At 39.9% G+C, this 22,934-nt stretch overlaps 1 protein-coding gene and 1 long non-coding RNA gene across 6 annotated transcripts in view; one reads left to right on the forward strand and one right to left on the reverse strand.

The window, feature by feature from the left end:
• The window catches only part of ELMO1 (engulfment and cell motility 1), a 418,423-nt gene that overhangs the window by 239,669 nt on the left and 155,820 nt on the right, over positions 1-22,934 (forward strand). The gene's annotated exons all lie outside the window — the stretch shown is intronic.
• LOC141981621 (uncharacterized) lies at positions 15,048-20,186 on the reverse strand. Its single transcript, XR_012637859.1, has 4 exons — positions 20,068-20,186; positions 17,706-17,888; positions 16,896-17,078; positions 15,048-15,508 (listed from the first exon to the last, which is right to left on the reverse strand). It is a non-coding gene; the product is annotated as an uncharacterized LOC141981621 (long non-coding RNA).

The raw sequence follows: 22,934 nt of genomic DNA on the forward strand, positions 1-22,934 counted from the left end.
TTTCAGCTACCAGTCACTTTGAAGATTAAAACAAAATTTGAACGGCTTCTACTTGTCAGTTCTAAATGATGGGTTTTTTAGATGCTTTGGTAAAACTGCAACCGTTTCTGTTGACTAAATCTGAGCAAGTACTGCAAAAAATGTTTTCCCCTTAATTATTCTCTCTAGTTTAAAAAAATAAATTGCCTTCAGATGTGCTCATGTCCCTCCTATTTTCCCATTATGTGAACTTTTGAGTGATTGAATGTTACTTGCACCAGTACTAATGAAAAAACAAAATTTAGGTGCTTGGGCAGGCACATCGCAAGTGATCTATTTTTATAGTGGATGGGACACTGCCTGACATAGCAGTGGGATAGTGTTCCCTAAATACCTCATCAGTGTCTAGGCATAGAAGCAATTAACCAGGCTAGACAAGGGTCTGACTTTACATTTAGCAACCAGGGCTGAAGTGTGTACGTACACCCACACACACAACCACCCTTGCTTTTGTGGGAGAAAATAAAAAGTAAACCTTCCACTAATCTCATTTGTCTGGGCCTCAGGCAATAGCTTTGTTGCTCAGTTAATAAATTATTACAATTTATCCTCATCTGACTTATCTCTGTCTGGGAGCTGTAAAGTCCCAGAGGCTTTGTCAAGATCCTCTTTCTGATAGTAAAATTTACATACTCATCCAGTCAGGCAAGAAAAACAATGTCATATGACTTTCCTGACCTATCGCAACTCGCCATCACGTTGTGCATGCTTGCTGCAAACTGTTTGTGCTCGAACAACAGGAAAACAAACTTGTCAAGTAAATTTGAATAAAAAGCTCAAGGCAAATATGAACAGCTCATGAATACAAAGACAATAAAGTTGCTGAATACATTTTTTTTTCTGGGGTGAAGGGGGGTTTGAGTTTTATTAAGGGAGAAAAAGATTAAAGAATCTAAAACTCTATGGGCTTGTCTACAAACAAATTGTACTATTTATATTTATACCAGTATAGCCCTGGGGAAGCCACATTCTGATATAGTCAAAGAGGCACGACTGCCCTAATGTGGATAATGTTATACGAGTATAAAAGTGTTTGTAGCTGTGTAGCTTATTTCCACAAAAGAACAGGAATAAGCTATGTTGGTATAAGGCACCTTTATGCTGGTAGAACTGCATCCACAGTAAAGTTGTACTGCTATAACAATTTCGGTAAAAATTAAAATCCTAATCAACATAGTTACACCCGTATACAATCTGTGGGACCCCAGATTTATTTATATACCTCTTACCAAGTGCTTATTTCAAAGACCATGATTCTGTAAATCAACTCAATAGAGTGGATGCAGTTGCTCACACTACTTTCAAGATAATATTTCCTGACTACTCCAGAGTACTTGCTCCGAAGGGCATGCATGGCAAAAAAAAATTTTTTTTTAAATATAGATTTCCAACTCTGTCCAGTCTTGACTCCCATTACGATTTAAGTAAGAAAAAAGGAGTCCAAAAATAGAGTAATCAGCAGGGAAGAGAAAATAACAGTTAAGGTGATGTCACCGCCTTTGCATAACTTTTCTAAAGTAAGCGGCTCTCCCTCAAATGCGTCTTGCTTACATGGTAGCACTTTGAGCCTGAGAGGGAATGAAGAGTGTATTCTTTGCTATGTTCTCTGCTCCAAACAGAGAACATAGGAAACCTTAAACTTTTATTTAAAGTGATACCCTACTGAATATGATCTTCAATATTAGGGGATTCTCACTGACGTCTACAATGAAATACTTCGAGTCTTTTAGGATGTCCATAGAAGCAGGCAGTGTTAAAGAACCTGGGTTGGTGTCGTCCATTTTATTGCAGAAGAAGGTTCTCCAAAAACAATTTGGGGAAGTAAATGTTTTTCTCTCTCCCGCTCATTCATATCTGTCTGTTCGCAGAATAAGTTAAATAAAAAAAGTAATAGAGCCTTTGTTTTATGACTGGCATTTCACAGCACTGACTCTGGCTGTGGTATGAGAATTCCCAGTAGTAAGTCTGCAGCATTTTTCCCTTTACCACCTGTGCTCCTAATGTTCTATTGAATTTCATTACGGTCCCATCCGAGGTCTCGTGAGCTCCATTCACTTTGAGCAGATTGATTACTGTTTGCACTCTGGATTATGTGGTCTAAAGAACGTGTATTTAATGTTTTGCTGGTGCATGAACAAAAAGTGTTGCGCCTTCAGATAGGGGAGAATCTATTCAGTGACAATAAATTAAAGTTGATGAATAACCTACCTACCACTCTCACAGATATGGTATCTTTTAATTACAGCGTCTTTGCCTGGTCAGATACAGAACCTTGTCCTCGTAAAGTCAGATTGAGGACATGGGCAGTTAATCTTCATTGGTATTATTGGGTTAGTCCGTGTGTATAAATCATATCCCATCTTTTGGGACCTCCTGCTAGAAAAACAGAAGTTAGATCACCCATCTCTGTCAGATGTGCAGCGGCTCTCAACCAGGAGTTGGGGGGCTGTGAGCAGGGCCAATGTTAGGTTTGCTGGGGCCCAGAGCAGAAAGCCGAAGCCCCACCCTGTGGGGCCGAAGACCGGGGCTCTGAGCCCTTCCACGTGGGGCTAAAGCTGAAGCCTGAGCAACTTAGCTTTGTGGGGCCACCTATGGCATGGGGCCTCGGGCAATTGCCCTGCTTGCTACCCCCTACCGCCAGCCCTGGATTTTATATGAGGAAAAAGAGAGAGAGAAAAAGGTTGAGAACCCCTACATTAGAGCATAATAGTTTGCTCCGAATCCAGCTCCCAGTGAAGAAAGGTTCATATCACATAAACAAATTTCTATAATCAGTTCTTTCTTTTACAGTCTCAGCAGAGAAGCCAAAGACTGAAACTGCCCTTTCACCCCACAAGCCATACTGGTAGGGCAGGATTGGGAATCTTGCACTGCTTTGTCCTATGCAGTAAATACTGTTCCCAGTGGATAAACACAGAGGGCTCCCATCTTCATCTCTGTTAGTGTGGCACCGGAATTTACACACACAACTGAAAAAAGTAAATTAAAGCCTTTTAGGAACATGTAAAGCCAGTCCTGTCCTTCTACTTTAGTTGTTGGTTGCTGATCATTATCCGATCTTGCCGCCTCTGTGGGTGCCCCCCTTCCCCTCGATGTGTGTCTCAGTCCTTTCTTTTCCTTTGAATACATGGTTAGCATACTTACTTTTAAATGCCTTGCAAAATGACACCAAAAGATACATCTTAGGATACCCTAGGAGCGCTCTGTGTATGTAAAATTGAGTTTATAATATATATTGCTTAAGAGGATTGGGGGAAGCTCTTTATTAAGAGAATATTAAGGTTACATGGTTCAGTACTCAAAAATGCCAAAGTTTCATGTGAGACAAGGTGGGTAATATCTTTTATTGGTCCAACTTCTGTTGGTGAGAGAGACGAGCTTTTGAGCTTACACAAAGCTCTTCTCGTCTATAAAACGGTTGTTTGTGCTGTAGTTAATTGTTACACTTTATGACTTGACTTCTAAAAATATATTAAATAGAAACGTCATATCTCTTGCTTGTGTTTAATCTTATTTCCTTTCTTGGCGTCACTGCACTTTTCTCTCCTGTAACACATCATGTTTTATCTTTTACTGCATGGTTTTCAGTGTCGGTTTCTTCTTTATCCTTCTGTTTTTTTCCTCCTCACCTTTTTCTCTTCTCTCCTTGCATTATGTTCTCTACCTCCTCTCTCTTTTTTCTCTCTCTCCGATTCCTCCCCAATCCCTTCTCAAAATCTCTCTCAGTACTTTCTCTTTTCTAACTGTCCCAACGCTGTCAACCCCAAGTATTCAAAAATCATGAGTCAGATCAAAAAACCCAAGAGATTGGTATAAAATGATGAGATTTAAAAATTATCAGTTTTGATTTCTTTTTATCTGCCTTTAGGTGCTTGTGCCTTTAGGACTAACATTTTTTAGTTCTTCTCTGTAACCATGAGGGCTAGAAACTGCCTTTTTATTAAGCTGAGTCACACATAATCACATAGTTCCAGGAGTTGGAGCTTTCAGAAAAAAACACCAAATATCTTGCCTACATCGTCTTCCTCACTTCCCTTCCTTTATAGGGCTTGAAAAAACTACCAAGAACCTAATAGCCAAAGGACTAAACTAAGCTAAGAGTCCCCACCATCCAGGAACAATGTCTACGTGAGATGCTAAGCTTCAACTCCCTGATGCTGGGGAAGGGACGGTGCTGGTCTTTGCTTAGGGGCTTCATTTTTTTCAGAGCCACTGGCTAGTAAGTATCTTTATTTGAAACTCTTACCCACACACCCTGAAAGGGAGATGGGGGAAGAGATTGCCCCAACATTCTCCTCTTCCTCCCACACCAAAGCCTTCTGGCTGATGTGAGGGAGGTTGTAGTGAGGGGTCTTTTCTATTTTACTCCTCCCAGCTTTGGTTTTTGAGTTCTTCTCTCCCCCTGAATACTCCCTGCCTCTGCTGATGCTGGTGGAAAAGGAAACAGTCCAGAATCTTGTCACTTTCACTGCTATCCACAAGATCCTAGATTCAATTCACAATGGGAAGGTGACCCATGCAACCATAATGCTAGAAACTTTTTTCTAAATAAAAATTTAGAATCTGCAGACAATAATGGCTCTCACTGTGGGGCAAGTGGGTTTCCCACACGTGTATAATGCTTGTAGTGGTAACCTGCCGCGATGATATCATTCTGAGTGCCTCAATTCTGGGTACTTTGACATACCTTAAAAAGGGGTCTGATTTTCAGAAAGTGTCAAACACTCACCCTCTGAAAATCAGGCCCCTTTGAGGTGTCTCAAGATGAGCACCCATAATTTGAAGCCCTCCTCCCCCACCAAATCACTAGTCACTTTTGAAAATTTAGGTCAATAGGTTTAGCAATTTTTTTTTAAACTTCTCACTCTCCTTGTAATACATTTGCTTTAAGTGCAATTTTTTCATATAGGAAGAATTTAACACTGCAGCTATTAAAGATGACGGAGCCAGTTCTTTTGGAGGTGAAAAACCATCATTGTACTAAATTGGAATCTTACTGCTGAGACATCACTTTCAGGGAAGATGCATGGGCCTGTCAATATCTCATTTAATCTTGGCTAGTGAGAGAGTAATCTTGTCACTTCAACAAGCAGCCCCTGGTATAAAATAACCCTATACATACAAACAGCAGTGCTGTGAATATATTTTGGGAGGAGGGACTGGGGAGGGACAAAGGGTGCTAATCATATGATGTAATACCTATTGACGATACATAGAACAACACAAGGAGGCTGCTTATCTGTTCAGTTTTATTTTTTCTCTCTTCCCCAACCTCTCACTTGCAAAGTGGTTCTGTTTGGAAATCTTAGTTGATCTGTTGGCTTGGGACATTGATTTCTGCAAGCTGACATAGCTTTTGTGTAGAATGAAAGTGGAATTGAGTAGATATTATACAGGTTTTTGATGGTGGGAGTAGAAATCTGATTAACCTGTGCTAGTTGGAATAGGATGCCAAGATCAGCAGGTGTGGGAGAGGCACAGCAGGACCAGTAAATAATGTAAGCATAGCCACTGGGATGGTGAAAGAGAAGAATCATTTCACGCGAAAAGGCTGTTTTCCTAATGTCAGATGCTTTCGTGTTCTAGCTGATTTATTGGACAATGTAATTTGCCAGCTTGATCTGGTGAATTCTAGCCAACTAATGAAACTTTTTAAAATGTTGCAGTGTGTGGCTTTTGATTGGTGAATTTATAGCATTTTTGGAACTGGCAGTTGATGGCAGAGGCCAGGTGTTTTCGAGGCAAGTGCTGTGAAAGAATCTCTAAATTGAACCTCAGCTGTTGGGGGCCTGCTTCTGCTCCAGTTTTTCGTTGAAATGGTGCTCATAGCAAAAAGGTTTTTACTCACTCACTCACCACTACCATAGCAATCATATCACATGATTAGAGGTATGAAAAAACTTCCATATGATGACAGATTTAAAAGGATTGGGAGGGTTCAGCTGGGAAAGGGGGATATGACAGAGGTCTATAAAGTGGTGACTGGTGTGGAGAAAGCGAATGAGGACGTGTTGTTTACCCCTTCACATAAAACAAGCACCAGGGGTCACCTGATGATATGAATAGGCAGCAGGTTTAAAACAAAAGAAAGTACTTCTTCATACAACGCACAGTCAACCTGTGGCACTTGTTGCCGGAGGATGTTTTGAAGGTCAAAAGTATAATTGGGTTCATTAGATAAGTTCATGGAGGATAGGGCCATCAATGGCTATTAGCCAGGAGGGGCAGGGAAGCAACCCCATGCTCTGGGTGCCCCTAAAGCTCTCCAGAGCTCTGCCAGAAGCTGGAACTGTACAATGGGATGGATCACTCAATAATTGCCCTGTTCTGTTCATTCCCTCTGAAGCATCTGGCACCAGCCACTGTCAGAAGACAGGATACTGGGCAAGATGGACTATTGGTCTAACCCAGTATGGCCTTTGTTATCTTATGTGCTTACAGATGTAATGACTATTATAGTTAAGGTTGTGTGTTTCTTTTCTGACCCCTCTGCCACTTAGACCTTTCTAAAACTTTTAACTTTTGGTCTGAAATCTTCCAAGTGGTTCACCTGAAGATGAATTTTGTTTTGAAAGTTTGTACTAAAACATGTCTTTTTAATGTCATGTAACCCAACTAACCCTGCCCACAGTGCTGGGCTATTCCTGAGAGGCATAACTTAGCCCATTGACTGTAGAGGAAGGTAATATAGACTTGAAAAGTAATATTGACAGAAAAAAATATTCAATAACTTGAGCTAGAAGCAACACTCAGAAAACAGAATTCCTTGGTTCCCCAAAGGGCTCTAAGCAAATACAATGAGAATGAAGGAGCTTTGCACAAGGTTCATAAAGAACTGTATATTAGGGATCTCGCCTGAGATTATGCTTTTGGATTTTGGAGGTCCCACCAACACCGACTTTAAGAACATTAAAGGAAATGGAAAATTGAGGTGAATGAACAACTTATGTAATGATTAAATGATGATTTTACAGGCAAGCTCATAAACTGACAGTGAATCTGTATCTAAAAACGTCGGCCTACTAAATATTCAAAAATGGAGATCTATTAATTAGAGAAGCTGGAACCCAGGAAAAATAAATTCTCTCATCCAAGTAAATCCATGAAACCAAGGAGAGCTGGTTTGGTTCCCTAGCTTGTGTAAGGTTCTGTCTACGCTGTGCCACAATGCAGAGTACAGGGAGATGAACTGTAGAGCACACCAAAGTGTTGTGTGTGGAATGCCCTGTGTGAATGCTGCTGGTGCAAACTAAAAGGTACCTATTTTGTAAGACTACTATGTTAACCCGAACTACGTACCTTTTAAAAAGAAAAGGAGTACTTGTGGCACCTTAGAGACTAGCAAATTTATCTGAGCATAAGCTTTCGTGAGCTACAGCTCACTTCATGCATTCGATGAAGTGAACTGTAGCTCACAAAAGCTTATGCTCTAATAAATTTGTTAGTCTCTAAGGTGCCACAAGTACTCCTTTTCTTTTTACGGATACAGACTAACACGGCTGCTACTCTGAAACCTGTCTAGGTACCTTTTAGTTCACACCAGCAGCATCCACATGGGGCAGTTAGATCGCAACACTCTGACGTGCTCTTCAATTTGCACCCCTGTGGTCTGTGGTGTAGACTAGCCCAAAGAAACCGATGTTTTCCTGCTTGAATTATTTTTGACTGGAGAGCCAAAAAAGCTGGGTATTGACTGTGCTCAAATCAATAAACATGTTGCTTGGATGTTTTCCTTTTGTCTCCATTGACTGAGGTAATATGTCCAGGAGTAATTTTGTCCTAGAGCAATGGGAATTACAACATTGCATGTTTCTCTTCCTTGCAACCTCTTTAAAACGGACTGTGGAGAAGTGTACCATAACACCTGGCACTGTAACACTTTTGGAAATGCCCACCACTGTGAGGAAAACAGTACAAGGGCCCCTAGCACTAGTTGAACTCCACCAGAGGACTAATTTATATACACTGTGGATGTGAATATGTTTTGCGTGGGTATGGATTGCTAAATGCAGTAAAGGGAAATCATATTTGTGGATTCTTCCTCCCCTAGGGTTGTGAAGTTCACTGGTGAGGAAAGATATGGAGATGGGAGTAAAATTATGGAGTTATGAAAATGATTCACCCACCTATGTTTTATAAACAGGTTTTGAATACCTTCTCTGACTTCTGAAATATCCCTTGAGGGAAAAAAAGTGAATAATGGATTTCTCACTCAAATGATACTGCTCTAAATAATGCAATTGAGTCTGCAGCCATGGCAGAGACAAAACAAATACAGCATTTAATAACTATTATTGGTGCACCAGTCAGAGAAAAGGAATTTTGCAAGGTATTCAGAGAAGACCATTTAATAACAGTCATAATGAGTGGAAAGTTAACCCTGTCTCATATAGATTGCCTTTTTAAACTCCAAGTTATTCTCATGAATGTTTCCTGAAATAACCGTATCCTTTTTGTTTACTGTTCTATACTAACTTTAAAAACCTTCCTCAGTCAATACTCCTACATTTATTACTAAAACTTGATATCACTGTGACCATGATCCTGCAAAGCCTCCTCCATTTAATCATATGAGTTGTCCCATTGATTTCAGTGGATCTACTCACACGAGAAGAGTTAAGTACATATCTGTTTGTAGGGTCAGGGTCTATGTTTTTAACTATATATGAGTTTCTATTCTGGAAAGCTGCAAGGTTTGCAAACATGTTTTTCAGTCTCTAACCAGAAAAGTGGTTCCATAAGTTCCACTAACAAGCTGCTTCTTCAGTGTTTTTAAGTAAAACTATACTGCTTAAATTTTCAGGGTTACTGGGAGATATATGATTGCACACTTCCCATTACAGTCAGTGGTTCAGAGATCAGCATTTGGTCCACTGGGTCTGATCTTTTTTTCTTTCTTTCTTTCTTGTGCCATTACACATCTCTAACAATCTCAGATATGCAAAATCGTTCCTGTATCCATAATTAAAAGAGGGGGGAAAAAAACTTGTTAAAACCCTAATGGAACTTCAAATACACTGTATAAAACATAAAGGAAAGCGGTGACTAATGTAACTCTTGAGTTCTGATGAAATCACGAACCTCTTGAGTTTTGCTCTCATGGCTATGTATTAGAAGTCGTGTTAAGAGCAATATATCACTACTTCAGTGATAACGACTTTTTATTGGATAGAACTTGTTGAACAGCAAATATAGGATGTGCTCTGTGTAGGATCCATTGATGGAATACTTTTAATATATTACTGTAAACTGAATATCACGGCATGATTGTTTATTATGTGCTACAATGTGCCCTATGAAAGACAGTACATTTTAAAAATCAGCTGTTTTGTTAACATGCATTTTGCACAGGTCTGAGATAGCTGCTCAGAGTGTCACCGTGAAATACGAGGTGGAACAGATTGTTCAGTAGAAGTAGTTAAGATATGTTGCAAGAGATCATCCAAGGTGAAGTGGTCCATTAACTCCTCTGCAGTCATAGGACAAAAAAGGGGGTTCGTCGGTTACAGTTTGTTGTAATAAACAATAAATCCAGTGTCTTTATTAAGATCATGATTTTTAATGTCCAGCAAAATTATGAATTTAAGCTCTCAGGCTCGTCTTTTGAAGGTGTTGTGCAGTCTTCCTTTGAGGATGAGGACTGAGAGGTCAGATATGAAGTTATCATTTTATGAAAAGTGTTTTTCCCTGGCTGTTATGTTGTTGTTGTCTGTTTTCTGGCTGACGCTGTTACAGATGGGTCTGTCTGGGTTCCCTTGCTTGGGTATCTTGGGAAACATGTAGAAGGTCTCTGGGGTGGACCTTTCAGACTGCCACCTGCCATCAGCACAATTCTTGTTCGTTAACAAACGAAACTCAAAAAGCCACAACACTATGGGCCACACCTTATCTTCCTTATTCCACTGAGTAGCACCTTACCCACAACAGTCCCTTGAAGTCAGGCAGGGCTTTCACAGAGCGCCAAATTATGTTCTAATCTAGACTATACAGTGGCACAGAGGCATAATGGGGCTCAACACCCTCTTACATCCATCTACCGGTTACCCACATCATGATGCAGGCTCCACAGAGCTGATATGCCCCTTCCGAGTGCAAGAGGACAGTGAGTAGGTGGAGCCTTGACTCTATCCCCCACTATGCATCAGCCGTGCAGCTATGCGGCCATCTTAGGGAGAGTACACTGTTCCAGGCATCCACCCAGTACACCATACTCACTCCCCAGAGCAGCTAGGAGACCAGGAAAGAGTTTGGGACTACTTTAAGGAGGGTGCAGCTTGGGCTGCTTTCAGGACAGTGCAGCAACATGTTGCCTCTAACACAGAGCTCATCGCAAAGCCATGACTGAACCCAGAATAAGGTACTATTCAGTATATGGGTATCAGAATCTGGTCCTATCTAATTTATTCATATATAAATGACCTATGGTTGTCAAAACCTGATACCTTTACCGGGAAACTGATCTGTACTTACGTGCTTGGAAATGGATGTGTGTGTTGGTGACTTATTGCTACCCATTGTTTGCATGCAACAGAATAATGAAACATTACTTTTTTGTGCACTTTGCTCTGTTCAGCCCTAGTTCATGCAAATCCCACGAGAGTCACATCAGACTAGTGGTGCAGAGACTTGGATGCCATCTCTAAATAGTGTAACAGAACAGGATTTAAAAGTGGAGCGTAGGCATGGACAGAACAGTACACTAGAGAAACATATTAGTGCATTGAACCTCTCTCTTGGCTGCATTAAAATTGTAATTCATTGCTCTGTACTTCTAACATTAAAAGTGCATGAACATTTTTGGCAAACATTTCATTCATCACTCAATGCCAAATGTTTTAAAAGTGTTTATAAAGCAATTCATATATTTTCAGGCTTGTTACAATGAGTCAGTTCAGTCCCTTTTATAACTTCTCTCAAATTAGCTTGCGGTTTGAATTGGCTGCATATGAGTTGAAATGAAAAGCAAATAAACAACTGAATTGTTTACATTTTGCAGTGGGAGGGGAATGTAAATATGGAAGGTCTGGGTTGTACATTAATAATTTATTCAGAATTCAATGAGACTTCTATGCCTTTTAATTAATTCATATTTTTCCCTTCTGGGCTGGTGGGGAGGGGTTGGAGGAGTACAAAGGGCAAACATGTGTCTAGAGGCCCATTGAGTTTCAGGGAAAAGATGGATTCATCCTATATCCCAGAGTGCAGAAAAGGGTTCATCTGAAATTTTGGAGAACTGAATGATTATAAACCAAGGCTTTTTTTTTTCCTTTCTTTTTTTAAAGATAACCCCTCTTCATACATAGACAAGCGGCTTTTATATCCATTCAGTGATATTTGGAACACTGATTTGGATACAGTAACAGTTATATTGTCCCTTGCAGTATGAAATGAAAGAAAATGCCATAGAAACTGCAGGCATCCGTTGCTGACTTGTATTTTACAAGCTTGAGCAGACACAACCATGCAAAAACGTTTGCTTGTTGCTAGTCTCCGAGATTTAAGGGCTATCTCTCTGTGTTACGGTTTGACTATGTCGGAAACCTGTGAATTAAACAGGAGAAGTCAGCAATGTTTAATAGTGCTAAATATATTTTTCCTGTTTGGGTTTACACATCATGTTCTCCAATTATCTCTTTTGGGATTAAAAACTGCTTGCTCTTGCATTTGCTGGATGCATCTTATTATATTTGAAGGAACAAGAGACATGCAGGGAGTCTCTTGTTGACCTATTAAAAGAGTGGTCTGGAGTTACTAAATTGGGTCAGTCTTAAAATATACAGAATTTTTTTTACCTATTCTTTAGATGGGTTTAATTCATAATTCATGGTTTAAGGCTTAAACCAACTTTTATATTGTAAAGTTAATGGTTTTTGACTTAGTCTGTGATCTACATTTTTTTAGATGGCATTTGAAATAACAAAAATGAACTATATAGATTATTATTTTTCCAGTGGTACCTCAAGGTCTAGCCAAAACCAGGATCTCCGTTGTGCTAAACCAGGATATCTGTTGTGCTAGATGCTTTACAAAAGCATAATAAGCAACAGTCCCTGCCCTGAAATACATACAATCCATACAGATTAAGGACCTGATCCAAAGCCCATTGAGGTCAATGGAAAACTTCCAGTGACTTCTATGGGCTTTGGCTCAGGTCAGCTCAGAACTTGACATACGTTTTGCAGAATCTTGTGTGTCTTAAGAGATGTGTCCTATGGCAGACTTCCAAAACACACCCTCATCTAGAGCAGTAATTCTCAACCTTTCCAGACTACTGTACCCCTTTCAGGAGTCTGATTTATCTGTGTACCCCAAGTTTCACCTCACTTAAAATCTACTTGCTTACAAAGTCAGTCAAAAAATAAGTGTGTCATCAAACCATTACTGAAAAATTGCTTACTTTCTCATTTTTACCATATAATTATAAAATAAATCGATTGAAATATAAATATTGTACTTACATTTCAATGCATTCTATATAGAACAGAATAAACAAGTTGTATGAAATTTTAGTTTGTACTGACTTCGCTAGTGCTTTTTATGTAGCCTGTTGTAAAACTAAGCAAATATCTAGATGAGCTGATGTAACCCCTGGAAGACCTCAGGGGAATTCCCAGGGGTATGTATAGCCCTGGTTGAGAACCACTGATCTAGAGGATCTGGGCAAGTCAGGGATGTAACCACTTGCCAATAGGATGCAAAAGGTTCCTTGAAGCTGCTAGGGAAGGCTGCCCCAGGGAGTTTGTCACTTAGGAGGGATCAGAAGGCTTCTGTGCATTCAAGAATTGAAGGGGGAAAAGGGTGTGGGTTGTTCGAAGGTTCAGCACAGAGGTAGCTGAGCCCTTCTTAGTCAATTTTTCAAGTTGGGAATTGCAGAAGACAAGTGGGTGCTGGGAGGGGTTAAGAGCAGACAGAGTGCAGACCCAAAAAATGCAGGGCATTTTTTAATGACATGTTGGGCACATGCCTAGGATCAACTCTGGATTCATGTGTTTGGGGCAGGGAGGAGGCCTTGCTCTCCAAAAAACAATCTGGGTAAATTTGAGATTATGCCTTCAGGGTGGAGGAAGCAACGGAAAGATGGGGCAAGGAATTATACCTGCCCCCTTGATTGAGGATGTGTGCCTACCATTTGTTTGCAATCTGGGGGTGGTGTTGGATTCCCCACCTGTTGTTAGACAATCCGTAGCAGCAGTGACCAGAACAGCTTTTATTCATCATCATCTGACCCTGAGAGTAAGACAGTTTCTCTTAAAGAAACTACTGCTCTGCTACTCCGAAAACAGTTTCTCTTAGATTCAGACCTTGCTGCTGTGATCCATGCATTTGTCAAGTCGGAATTAGACTCATTCTATGTAGTACTCCTCAAAGATTGAACCCAGAACCTGAATGTGGTGAAGTTTTTTGGGGAGAGGGGCAATGAGATAAGGGTCAGTTGTTTGTGAGGGCGTTCAGAGAATATTTGGGTTTGATTGTTATTTATGGTGCATTTTCTTTGTTTTTAGAGAGGCTGCTGGGTTTTTTGTCACTGTTCTTTTAATTATGTCAAAAGCATCCAACACTCAGGATAGGTGCAGTATTGCCGGTTTTAAGCACGCAAAAATCATGAGATTGGCTTAGAAATCATGAGATTTTTAAACTAATAAATGTGTGGGGTTCTTTTTAATTTGCCTGCTGCTTTAGGGTTCTGTTTTTTCAAGCCTTTCTCTGCATTCATGAGAACTACGAGTTGTTTGTTGGTTTTTTTTTTTTTAAATGCTGAAATCCTCACATAATTGCATGAATCTATCAGCTGGGGATTTAACTAAAACATCAAATATTGCAACGTTCATAATAAAACCAAGGGAGTTGGCAATTTTTGCTACTTATCCATTGCAATAACTAAATCAAACAAACAAACAAAAAAGTACACTTTCATATAATGCCTTGTCAATCAAATAATGTCTCTTAGCATTTATTAACGGTTTAAATGTCTAATCTGCAAAAATATTTACTTTTGGGATAATGATAGTTTCAGCAGTCTTTATATTCTTGTTGGGTCATTGCTAATTAATTGCAGGGCCACTGCCAAGCATTCCAGATATCTAGAAGGAAAACCCACTGGCTGCTCAGTCTGGATTTTTCAAATACATACTCAGTATAGTAAAGCAGGGGTGATGCACGATCACCAGCATACCTCTCCTCCTTGCAAGGAACACAGAGTATGGGACACACCCAAAATGAGGAAGACAAAATAATCATTCATGCTGAAAACTTAAAATACCCAAGGAATTCCATCCTTTAATGTAAATAATGTCCTCAGCTTCATGATTCTCCATTTCTGATAAAAAACAGTTCTCAGCAGTAAAACTGAAGGGCGATACAGCTCCATGAGGAAAGCAGTGAAGGCCATATCTGCACTACAAACACTGGTCAACACAAATTACATCTGCATAAAACTATGGTAGTTAGCATATTGTTTGCACGATGCATACTTAGGTCCTTGCGTCGGCACAGCACTTAAGCACCAGGAGCGCTTGTGTCGTTGCACAGTGCAGTGTACAGTGGATAGGTATCCCAGCATGCAACTGTCTCCATCCCATAATTTCATCTATATCCCATAATTGTTGTGCCTTTTTAAAAAATCCCACACGGCCCTCCTCAGACAGAAAGATGGAACCTGCACAGCTCTGAACTATGATCATAAGTGTTGCAAACACAGGACACATGATCCTCTGGTACTTGCAGAGCCGTGAAAAGAACCAAATTAGCGCTGTACAATAACAAGTAAGTGGGTGCGTTCAGAACTGCTAAGCATTCTGCAGCATATATTGTGAACTAATAAAGATTAATTTTTTTCCACATAATAGAATTTTATTCAGTAGCAAAATTAGTGCAGAAGAAAATCTCTGCAAGTTAAAAGCAAATACATTAAAAACTGAATAAATTAATGGAATACAAGAGGAAAGAACATACATGTCCATTTTACCTACACTTACAGCAACTGTGGCTCTCAAAAGTCAGTGTATATGAAGATGTGGTTGTCATTAATATTCCTCCCCTCCCCAGTGTGGAGTGGTAGGGATAAAGGTGTGGCACCTGATGCCATGTTGAATGTTTAGGGGGGCATAGGGAGGTGCTGTATCGGAGTTTTCCATAGATTGCAGAGGGAGGTGAGCCCATGATTGTTGAACCTGTAGGTCCACAAAAGTCTGCAGCATCTGTTTGCTGCCAGAGAAGCCCAATTATGTCCTGGTGAAACTCCCTTTCCTTTTGCTGCTGGGACTCCTGGGTCTTTTTCCTGTCTGCTCTTTCCTCCTCCAGGTTCTCTGCAATTTTCGCCCTCCAGACCCTTTGCTTGTGGTCTAGTGCACCACTTGCTTGCAAGATCTCACTGAACATGTCATCCAAGCTCTCTTCTTTCTCCTCCTTACCTGGCTTAGGCATTCTATGGGTTAGGAGGGGGAACCCCTTAAGGGCGCAACAGCAGCAGCTGCAGATAAAACATGCAGGGCATTTTTTAATGACATGTTGGGCACATGCCTAGGATCAACTCTGGATTCATGTGTTTGAGGCACTGTGGAACAGCTATTGGAGGGCTCTTAGGGTTGACATAAGTAATGCAGTGTCTACATTCACGCTGAATTGACCTCCGTACGTCGACGATGGCTCAGCGCCACTCAGGGAGGTGGTGCATCACTGTAGCAGGGCATTACATCAGTATGAGACAAACTGAAGTGTAAACACATGCACAAGTAGGTCAAAGCACAAGGCTACTTACATCCACCTAACTTTGGAGTGTAGATCAGACCTAACTTTGGGGAGAGGTATGGTCAGCAGTATAAGGGTTAAAAGCGAATGCCAATGATACAAAAATCCTGTCACAGGATAATGGTCTCTTGCTAATACATCAATGCTGAGACATTTATGGGTAATTAATGTCAGAGCCAGGCAGAGATGTTTGTGTTTAAAACAGGAGGTATTGATTCAGTGGTTCTGTACTAAAAATGACTGTATTTCCCTTTTATCAATTGACTGATGTACAATTAAGTGTTTTATCTGATGGATGTTGGTGCAACAGAATGACAGTTACTCACTGTAGCATTATTGATTTGCCTTGTCCCAATTGGTTTAGACCTATTTTGAGCTATCGCCAATTAGAGCATCATATCTACAAAGGTATAATTATTATTATTACAGTTTTTAAAATAATCTGGTGCAAAGGACTACACAGCTGAAGATTTAACCTTCAGAAAATGTCCATGGTTATGAAATAATTCCATTTTGGTTGTAGTTTCTGTCTAGTTGAATATAAGATGGTCGGTTTCACCCTTGCATTTGGTAGTAATCAGTAAGAAAAGAGAACGTTTTGTATTCCATTGGATCTGAAAAATGTGGAGATCCAAATTCACTTACACCCGCAGAAAGCTTACCAAGTTAGGGACAGAGTGATGCAAGCCACCTGTAATCCTGATCTATCAAGAGGCTTGGTAACAGCTCCTGCAGATCCAAAAGTAGGAAGAGCCGACTCAGCAGGGGTTGAGGGTTGGTCAGCTTGAAAAAATCATCTTTTCCAGGCACCTTCCAGTGGTGCCCTGTTTGGATTTTAAAGCTGCCCCCTCAGGCAGAATACCCGAGGGAGGATGACAGTTGTACTGACATCTGCCCTTCCCGGGGTGAAAGCCATATCCTGTGAAGGTTGGCCCAGGGGATGAACCTGGCCCCCGTGCACTTTAGGGAACTGGTAGATACTAAAATCAACCAAGTAAACACATTTTAATGCAGAAGGCATACCTTTCAGAGCCCTATTGGCTATGTGTACTCATGATGAATATGGTCTTCCTACAGCTCAAGCTGATGGCTGCATATTGACAAATTACCTCCGTTAGCTTTTGTATTTTTCTCTTTCTCTCAGGACACCACAGGTAGAGCCAAGGTCAGTTGTACAGCAGTCAGAGACCTCTTCCTTCCTCTCCTGCTTTGCTAAGTGCTTCTGGTACCTTTCAGGCATTTCCTCCCATCACACAAACTTCCACTTCTGAGAGAGATTCTCTGGCACAGGCCTGTCAAAACATAAGTGAAATCTGTGGAGTTACAGTTTATAATAATTGCAAAAGTGGTAGTTTAAAATGCTTTTGCAGTCTACCTCCTTCCCCCATTTAAGACTTGTCCTTTAAAAACCACCTGTAAACAAGACTTACTATTGACTAAATCAGCAAGTATGTATATTGTTTCCAAGCAATCAGTGTTACATAAGTGATTTTAAAAATAACATGGAAGCCACTGAACACTCCTTATCATAAAGAACAATCAGTTTTTCTGATGGAAAATGGGATTTTTTTTCAAACAACTTTGTGTGCGAAATATTTTAACATTGCTGAAATTTGTTTCTCACAAATTTGTGCTTTTTAGATTTTATCGAAAACGCTGGAAAAAGTATCAGTGGTTTTCATTTACTGAAGTCCTAAGTTTTCAATAAACACACAATTTTGATTATGTTTGGGATAGATTGGGGGGGGAATCCCCCAAATTTGCAAAAAAATCTTTAAAAATGAAAAATTTCAAACACTTTGAAAGGAAAGCAACTTTAAAAAATTGAAGTGTTTCAAATGCCCGCTTCTATATTGGAGGGGAAACATAATGATTCAAGGTTTGGTTTGAGTCTTTGTGCCTGTGCTGAGAGCACTTACTATTTCAGTAAGCTTGGCACCTGGGGAGGAAAAATCCCTGTGTTGATCTGTAGCAGCTTTCATTTTGGAAGTGGTATTGACTGATCCCAGAGGTTGAAGTTGTCCCTCCTTGGATACGGGGAATGGTCACTGTGACATAAACGTGAGGGATGCAGAAGTTTCTCTGGATGACACTGGCACTCCCTTGAGATAAACGGGAAAAGAATACAAAAATGAAGCACAGAAAAATTCTAACGTAGACTGACAGCTGGATCTGGAAGACAGATGATAAAGATCTTTGACAGAAGAGGCTCACCTAAACCCAATCCCAAGACTAGACACTCGCCTGATAGGACAAATTATGCCCAGGAGCATGAGTTATAAAGGGCATCCTGACAAAAAAGAAATCTGTCTCTCACACAGACACATGGTACTGCCCTCAAAATAGCAGGTAACCTTATGAAAGTTGATGAAAAATATTATTTATATTATAGTAGTACCTAGAGGTTCTAACTAAGATCAGGTCCCACTTATTTTGCAATGCATTGTACAAACACAAGAGACAGTCCCTGCCCCAACAAGCTTACAGTCTAAATAAAGAACAACAACAAAGGGTGTGAAGGGAAACAGAGACTTGCCTGAGATACAACAGACTGACCTGAGATCAGGTCAGTGGAAGAGCTGGGAATAGAATCCAGTTTTCCTGATTCCCCATCCAATGTCATATCTTATAACTAAACCACACTGTTTTCCTAGATTACATTCCCTTCCTTCTATAAGTATTTCTACATTACTAGTATCTGCTTATTCTGGAATTTTCATGACTTTACTGGAAGTGGACAGATAGACAGATGCCTTTATACTGGTCTTAATTGTCAGTTATTTGTCGTCTTGATTCCTGGTAGCTGGAGCTGTAATACTTAGTGTAAGGATTATATTGTGGGGGGAAATACTACCACAAACAAATTACTTTTAAATCACTCCCCTCCGCGGCCCTCCCTCTTCTCCCCTCTCCCCTCCTGCTGTTGCCGTTTGGCTGGAGGCAGTTTTCTTAGCACAGTTGTTTACATTGTGATGTCTGTAACTTTGCAACATTAAAAGATCGTTTTTAAAAAAATGAAAACTTAGCATGTTTCGAATATTGCAGAGAGATCATAAATTCATGGGATCCTTGTTTAAAAAAGAATCCTCACATGCTCAGTCTCAGATTGTAAGGTAGTTATTGGAGGGTTTTGCTCTGTGTGGTAAAGAATCATTTTTAAATCTTCTTCATACAGTTGTGAAATTAACAGCTTTGTGCTTGTTGGGTGTGCGGGAAAAATACTTAGTGGTTTCATAACAATAGGCTATATAGAAATTAGTATAATAGTGTCATAAAGGACTCCGAAGTAGAGCTGGTCAAAATTTTACCATTAATTATTTTCTGATGGAAATGTCATTATTTTTAAGACAAAAATGTTTACAGAACATTTTTGTTCATTTGAAATATTTAGGTTTCCCAAAGAAAATTTGGGTTTTTTGAGGGGGGATCCATCCTCTCCTTTTCTCCCCCTCCCCACTCCGTTCGCTGGTAAAAATGGAAAAAACAAAAATATTTTCTTTTCAGTTTTTTGCCAATAAACCTCAAACATTTCACAGGGAAACTTTGAAAAACCAGAAATGTTTAAAAAATAGGCAACAAAAACAACTCATATTTTTTGACCAGTTCTTGTAGGAGGATCCCCGTGGAGCATGCTTAGAAATTATTCTTTAAATTTGTTTCAGATCTTAGCTGAAAAATCTCTCCTGCCCTGTAGTGTTTTGGTTTATGGTGTATTTGAAAGATGTTCTATCTAAAAGTTTTCATCTGCCCTCTGTGAGCCAGACTGCAATGTCTTTATTTACATTGATTTCAGTGAGACTGTATAAGGAATAAGGTATTACTCCAATGTGAATAAAAGGTGTCACAGTCTGGGCCTGTGTAGTTTGGCTCCTATTGATATGATTAGCTCCTCACTTTCATGAGAGTTAAACTTAAAAAGGACTTATAGAAGTACTGCACTAAATACAGTAGCTTTTAAAATATCAGACCATGTCATGTTTGCAAGAATTCAGCATCTCCTCTAGGCTTAACAGCACACTGAATCAGAAGGAAATATGCAGATAGGAAAATTCCAGTACATAAAGCAGCATATTAATGCAACCCTTCACACACAGTTGCCAAAGGACTACTTGTCTTTTCTAATTCAGAGTTTTTATCTGAGTCATCTCCCTGCCTCTTAGTATTAGCTCTTTGAATTAATTAGGAAAAGCGTCCTCTAGAAATGTTTTGCAGGATTCACTGTATCATGGTAGCAGTGACAAGTGGGGTCAGTGAAAATCTCTTACCTTCCCTTTGTCTTACCTAGTTTCTTCATTAAAATGTCTTGATTTTTCAGGTCTGTATCCACAGGTGCCCACTAATGCCATATGCTGCTTCCTTCTGCTAAATCTGTATCAGATCCTCTTCTATCTTTTGCCTTGACTAGTGGTTTATTGTGTCTGCTAGAAGAGCAGTGTAATAATTTTTTGGTTTCTCAAGCACATGGGTCTGACTCATAGAAATGGCTTGTATCCAGTAAATAACCAACAGATTGCTTTATTTTCGAAAGAGGATGGATGCATTAAACATCACATACAGCATCTAGATGTAAATGAAGGATTGAAAACTACCTGGGAAAAAATGAGGCACTTCTCACCTTTTACATATAATTGGCTGGTTTTGAGCTTACTATTAATGTATTCCAGATGCTTCATACAGCATGTGTAAAGTAGAATTTAGCCTTAGCTACCATCATTAAACACAGAAGATGAAATCCTGGTGCCATTGAACTCTATGGAGTTTTGCCATTGTGTTAAGTGGGGCCAGGATTTCACCAAAAGTTCTCCATGCCACATTAATATGAAGCACACTCTCTATATTTTTTATCTCTAACCTGGATCCTTCTTTTTCCTATCCTAACATGTTACTTATTTTAAACACTGGCCAGTTCCCAAGGGTTGGATGGGGGATCTGTGCCAAGAGAATGCTGGGTTTCTGGCCCCCGGAAGTAATACCAGGTCAGGATCTAACTTAAACATGTGTCCACTGGCCCTAACTCCTCCCAGCTGGGAATTTATCTTCCTTTTATGAGCCTTATTGCTGGTCCTTGCAGTTCTCTCTGGCTGGTCAGGAATCAACATTGGCGAGACAGTGTGCAAAAGGATGAGCAGGACAGGGTCAAGGACTCATGCAGTGACCTAGAGTGACTGTGTTCTCTGATTTGGGCATAGGACCGTGGGTGAAGAGTTTGGGCTTCTTACATGCTAGAAGAGCAAGGTATGCCACTCATGTTGAGGGACAGGAGAAAGGAGGAGGAAGGCAGGAGTACTGGGAGGGAAGAGATGGGAGGTGAGCTAACTCTGCAATCATCCCTTATCACAGAATCCTAAAAATGGAATGCTTCTCCTTATTCATGATCACATGTTGTATATAAAGCCAATGATGTTATAAATTCTAGCATTCTCCTTTAGATAACGTCATCGTCTTTTGCTCATCTCTTTTCCAGGCTAAACAGTGTGTAATTACAAAGGGGCAAATTTAAATAAAAAAATAAATAGCCTCCATTTTTACATGCAAATTTTGAAACTATCGCCCAGTGCATGCCGGTAATAATTTCTAGGACATTTAATTGTGACTGTATAATTCTGGTAAAGCACCTAGACAGAAACATTTTCCACAGATTGAGTGTTAGGTTTTGGTGATGTTTATATATTAGGTTTTTATTACTAAAGACAGTTATAGCCAATTTAATTATACACATCCATAGAGAAGAGCATGGGATAACAGCTTGTGTAACTACATGGGTGCACCTAACTGAAGGAAATAATGTGAACAATAGCTACAATATATACACCCATAGAGTACAAAGGTATCTTACATTCACAGTAAGAGACATTCTTCTTTGAGTGCTTGCTCATGTCGATTCCATTCTAGGTGTGTGCACACCCACATGCACCGTTGTCAGAATTTTTTCCCTTAACGGTATCCGTAGGGCTGGTTCTGGCAAGTATTGTCAAGTATTTTCTGGGAGAGGCTTGGTCCAGATGTCTGAGAATGGGGAGAGGGCATGCCCAAAAAGGAAATCACTGGTCAACAAATTTTCCATTCGACATTGCCATACCCTGAGCAATGATGCCAGCCTGTGGATGTTGCTCTAGAAAGTTATCAGTAAAAGGGGGTGAGCGAGAGAAAGAAAACACTTTTTTTTTTTTTGTTATAATAGGGAAGTCTGAGTCAAAAATACCTGAGTCGTCGTCATCACACATAGAACCCTCAGCAGAATGCACACTAATAGAATGTTTCTGCAGTGACTCATGCAAAACTGGGATCAGAACATATACAATCAAGTGGTTAATAGGATATTTGAAAAGAACATAGGTTTTCTTCAATGACAGTCTTTGTTATAGTGATATGCCTATCATAGCCCATATACTCCTGTAGTGTGTGCATTGTGTATGGTATATAATATAAAATGGAGAGATTTCATCATATAAATGTCTGGGTACATTGGGCTGTTGCTCTCAATTCAGGAGCAAGTTAAGAATTAGTGTGTCCTCCTTATAGCTATTTGTTCTGGAAATGTTTATGTCAAGCAGACTTTCTTTTGTGTTGTCTCAAAGTGAGCTGGCTATTTGTGGTTTTATACTGCTGCTTTCCACATTAGTTAATTCCAGACCCAACTCAGACTATTAACCCTGTAAATGAAGCTGTTTTTGTTCTTCCTTATCCTCTTGAAGCCACTATAGTTAGTGTTGCTTGACAGGCAAAAAACAGAGATTAGGTTTATTTGTGTAACACAGCTCTTGTAAAAGTCATGAACGGAGACAGGACAGTTTAAAACTTGCAATGGCCCTCAGCAGCAGCACTGTTTAAGGGCGCAAAAAAGGACAATTGTACTGCATGTCCTGGAATGGCACAATATTTTGAAGCTGGCATATACATATCTAGCTATGGAGGCTTCCATTACTATGGCAAGTGTTCCCTTTCCCTCCTTTTAGTCTAGTCTTGAGGTTTATTACCATAAATATAACACCTTGAGAATTAAGTATTTAATAGACTCAGGTATGTCTAAGTGACCAACATTAAAAGACTGGCCACCATGTACTACAGTTCTTTGAGAATGGTCTTAGTGAGCAGTCCATTTACATATAGAAGTGATCTTTTTTAGTCAACTATTTTTACCAGTGAGG

This window comes from Natator depressus, chromosome 2 (assembly GCF_965152275.1).
Source record: "Natator depressus isolate rNatDep1 chromosome 2, rNatDep2.hap1, whole genome shotgun sequence".
Classification (NCBI taxonomy): Eukaryota; Metazoa; Chordata; order Testudines; family Cheloniidae; genus Natator; species Natator depressus.